The 4,997-nt window shown below is 40.2% G+C and overlaps 1 protein-coding gene across 2 annotated transcripts in view; it reads left to right on the forward strand.

Moving 5' to 3' along the window:
- LOC106867144 (neuronal acetylcholine receptor subunit alpha-10) overlaps positions 1-4,997 on the forward strand; it is a 109,741-nt gene that overhangs the window by 13,355 nt on the left and 91,389 nt on the right. The window contains exon 1 of one of the 2 annotated variants that reach the window (XM_089361054.1): positions 2,822-2,944. The exons of the other annotated variant lie outside the window; for it this stretch is intronic. The gene's annotated coding sequence lies outside the window, so the exon portion shown is untranslated. Of the gene's footprint in view, positions 1-2,821; positions 2,945-4,997 lie in introns of those variants that run through there. 2 annotated transcript variants of the gene reach the window in all.

Raw genomic sequence — 4,997 nt, forward strand, 5'->3', positions numbered from 1 at the left:
GCCGCCTGCCTGCACATAATACTGCACTAGTTATGGGTATGCAGTATCGACCATTCTGGATATTAATATCGATTCTTCTCTATTTATTAACACCAGTGTAAACATTTCTACTTACTTCCATTATCACCACACACACATACACACACACATTACATACACACATACGCATACTTTGCAAACAGATGAATATGTCACGTGGCGTGTTTCATCTGCATTCTTAAAAAAAATACACAGCCCAAGCAAATAGTTACGTATTCATGCGGAATAAAGGAATATGAGTTTATTAGAATGTGGCATGTTTATGACATTCTCAAACATCAGCTTTCAATAAGATGTGTATGAACGTGTGTGTGTGTGTGTGTGTGTGTGTGTATCTGTCTTGTCTCTCTGTGTCCGTGTGTTCGGTTCTGTGTGTTCTAACTAGTGTGTGCGCACATGCAAGCTTGTGTTTGCATCTGTATTTGAACAAGATGTGTGTATGTTACTTTGTTTGTGTGTGTGTGTGTGTGTGTGTGTGTGTGTAAGTCCTTATGTGTAGCCAGCTCAATGATGGAAGAAGTAGTTGAGGAAGACCGAGGCTAAAATACATGAAGAAGCTCACTCTAACCCGAAACATTTGAAAACTGCAGTGAATTGCAGCAAATGAGTGTTAATCTTTCTACAAAACCCTAAAAGACAATGGATTTGGATTGCCATCAAGAACTGAGAGTAAAGACACAGTCTCACTCTAACATGCTAACCATATCGGCCTTTTCCGTAAAAAGTGTCTTCGGCGATCTTTACGAAAGATCGACCTTTTCCGTAAAAAGTGTTGGAGAGAAACAGGGAAACGACGTCATAACAGCGAAAGACATACAGAGAGCGCGATTTATTTTGAAGGGTTTAGGGTTAGGCTTAGGGTTTGGGTTAGGGAATTCCGCCCCTAACTGTAACCCTAACCCTAAACTTGACACTAAAACCCTAACCGAAACACCGTAGTGAAGATCGTGCGGGTGTTACGGAAAAGGCCGATCTTTGGTAAAGATCGCCGAAGACACTTTTTACGGAAAAGGCCGATATTTAGGACTCGTACCGTAAGATCGCCGAATATCTTTATAAACCTATCACATTCGATTTACACCATTTCGATTTATAAGGTGATTCGCCGAACTAATCTACCATATGAATCGGGAGACATCTATGTATAGTAATCACCGCTAATTCTACACACATACATAACTATATACACTCGCATCTATTTATTAAAATTATCTCCGCCTCTAGAGGCTAGGTGTTTAGATTTAATGAAAGATGAGAACTGCGATGTTGTGGCATTCATTCATGAGTCAAGAAATCTAGTGACATCTGCTGAAGTAAAATTACTTCGTCGAATCACTGATTCAGCTCATGATTACGAAGTGCTCATTTTGCGTGCGGTCTACCGTTGCGAAATGACCTGATCTAGGTTAGGATTAGGGTTAGGGTTAGGGTTTAGGGATGGGCAAGAACTTGGGGTAAGGTTTAGGATTAAAGTTAGAGTTAAGGTTGAGGAGAAACTGAACGCTAAAGTGTAAATGGATGACAGACCCCACGTTAAAGTGACACCGATCTTTTTTTTTTTAATCTTACTCTGCAGAATATAGACATTCATCATCATTAACACCCCCGCCAGTACCCAGCATTATCACTTCTATCATCATCACCATCTCCATCATCATCATCATCGTTGTCACCGTCGTCGTCGCTGCCACCAGTCACCACCATATCATCCTCAGCAGTTGCAGCGGCAACAAGTCGACGGCGACGACGACTACGAAGACCACCAACAAAAGTAAACATCTCCGACGCCACCTCCGCTTCCGACGATACCACCACCACTAATAACATCACTAACAACAACACCGACGTAAAAACCGTCACCACCACCACCAATACCAACATCACTATCACCGCCAACACCAGCACCACCAACAGCAACTATCACCACCACCCTTTATATATTAATAGCACCACTACCACAACCTCCAGCAACACCATTAACACCACCATGTCCATCCTCTACCTCCGCCCCCATCATTTCACTATTTCCCAATGATTCTCTTTCTAACATTAACATAGTAATTTTCAAAAGAACGTGATTTGGAAGAATAAAACGAAACACGGTGTCATTGAAACCAGATACTAAACTCTCGATATGTGTTCAGTTTTATTGTAGCTAAGTGGAAACAACCTAATGACTTTCTCGAGCTCAACGATTTCGATTCTCAGTTTAAACTTTTTCCCTTTGATGTTGTTGTCCCCCCCCCCCCTTTTTTTGTTATATATATTGAATTTGTTGTGTTAATTATTGTTGATGTTTAGCTCGGTTCTCAGACACACGCATTTATACTCACAAAGACACAGTGCACGCACGCACTTAAATGTATGTATATATGTAGGTTGGCACTCCGTCGAGGGTTCCAGTTGATCCGATCAACGGAACAGCCTGCTCGTGAAATTAACGAGCAAGTGGCTGAGCACTCCACAGACACGTGTACCCTTAACGTAGTTCTCGGAGATATTCAGCATGACACAGTGTGTGCAAGGCTGACCCTTTGAATTACAGGCACAACTGAAACAGGAAGAAAGAGTGAGAGAAAGTTGTGGTGGAAGAGTACAGCAGGGTTCGCCACCATCCCCTGTCGGAGCCTCGTGGAGCTTTAGGTGTTTTCGCTCAATAAACACTCACAACGCCCGGTCTGGGAATCGAAACCGCGATCCTATGACCGCGAGTCCGCTGCCCTAACCACTGGGCCATTGCGCCTCCACTGTGAAATTATATTGTCCTCAAAAATGAAAGTATTTTGCGATAGAAACCGGAAGTGACGTCTCGTAATTTCATGTACAGTAATTCCTCGACTGTCTCGGATGTTACGCTCCAAAGCCCACCGCGATAGGTGAAAATCCACGAAGTAGAAACAGTACGGTACTGTATATTTTTATTACTATTTTTATAATTTGTATTTATTTATTTGGCACTATCACGCTATTAGATGTCAGAAGTGAAAGTAGTCGCTGTCTGTCTGCCTGTCTGCCTGCATGCCTGTTGCTGCTCTGTCAGCCTGCTTGCCTGTCTGCCTGCATGCCTGCTGCTGGCCTGTCTGCCTGCTTGCCTGCTGAGCTATCTGTGTGTCCGTCTGTCTGTCTGTCTGCTGGTTTGAGTTGATACTTTGGCTTACTTACTGATATCTATCTACTATGTATCTATCTATCAATTATTAGAAAACACAAATTTAATATAAAAACATATTTCCTGAAATTGCAAATTATTTAAAATATAAAAATATAATTTTCAACAGAGAGAATTTATCAAAATAGAAAACAAATGAAGTTTGAAGTTAAGTTTAAAAATAAATGTGATACTTATGCTCCGTAGATACTTATACTCTGTAATGTTTCAAACGCATGGATATAGGTGTCGAATTTGTTCCAATAACTTCTGGAAGATCTCGTCCTTGAATTCGTAACGCCACATGAATTCTATTAGATGTGTTTGCAGCAAATTCCGGGTTGTCCCATTTTCTCTTTTGTTCTGGTTCTTGGCATGTTTCCATAGGCATTCGATGTGATTTGTTGTGGCAAATGTAACCGGATCAACAAAATTTATTGAATGGTTCACGGTTAAATGTCTATATCCTAGCGTGTTTAGTGTATTATATGAACGCCAGAGGTCAGAAATTATTGTTGTTCCTGGTAAAATCCGCTCTTGTATAATTTCTAAAAGGGTATCAGATGATCGATCTTCTACCGCAACTAAAAAACATCTTCTCGTATCTCTTTCTAACGCACCAAACACCCACTGCGTTTTAACCCGATGGCCAACATTATATTTTCTTCTAACAAACGCACTTTCATCTATCTCTACTATTCGGTTTGGTCCGCCTAACTTAATATTTTGCGCAATATAATACTCTGCACATACATCACGGCAGTAATTCCTCCAATCTGTTACAGCTACATTTGCTATACGACATTCCTGGCCTAAATTCTTAGCTAAATCTCCCTTAGCCCAATAATATAATATATCTATAATCTGCTCGCTTTTCAGTTTGCTATTATCTAGAAATGTTCCCTTTCTAATGGAAATCAGTTTTCTACAAGGCCTTCCACATGACCATATCATGCCATCGGACAAATTGTTTTTGGCCACTTCCCTCATGCTAGCTCCACAAGAGGGACATATTTTTTCAGTATTTAACAATCCGTATGTCTTGAGCCAGTGAATACTAGCTGCTGTTGTTGCGGTGGCGATGGCAATGTCGCGGTGATTAATTCCATTTGCACTGGGATATGTAGAAGTCATCGTGAAAAACCTGCAACTAATTTGTTCTCGTGTAGATTTCAATTTGAATTACGCGCGCTTTTGGGTGGGTATGATGGGTATATGTGATTTATTTTTAAAAAACAATAATGAATAATGCAAAAATACATTTATTCATAAAGTTTTAACTGAACATGGAATGAAATATATTTATTTATAAACTTTAAACTGAACTTCATTTGTTTAAATTCTCGTCCACCTTACCTTCGCTTGTTTAAATTCTACGGAATTCTACGGAATTCTACAAGAATTAAGAATTCTACAAGAATTACCCATCATACCCACCAACGAACACCCAAAAGCGCGCGTAATTCAAATTGAAATCTACACGAGAACAAATTAGTTGCAGGTTTTTCACGATGACTTCTACATATCCCAGTGCAAATGGAATTAATCACCGCGACATTGCCATCGCCACCGCAACAACAGCAGCTAGTATTCACTGGCTCAAGACATACGGATTGTTAAATACTGAAAAAATATGTCCCTCTTGTGGAGCTAGCATGAGGGAAGTGGCCAAAAACAATTTGTCCGATGGCATGATATGGTCATGTGGAAGGCCTTGTAGAAAACTGATTTCCATTAGAAAGGGAACATTTCTAGATAATAGCAAACTGAAAAGCGAGCAGATTATAGATATATTATATTATTGGGCTAA

This window comes from Octopus bimaculoides, chromosome 12 (genome assembly GCF_046866305.1).
Source record: "Octopus bimaculoides isolate indiv1 chromosome 12, ASM4686630v1, whole genome shotgun sequence".
NCBI classification, from domain to species: Eukaryota; Metazoa; Mollusca; class Cephalopoda; order Octopoda; family Octopodidae; genus Octopus; species Octopus bimaculoides.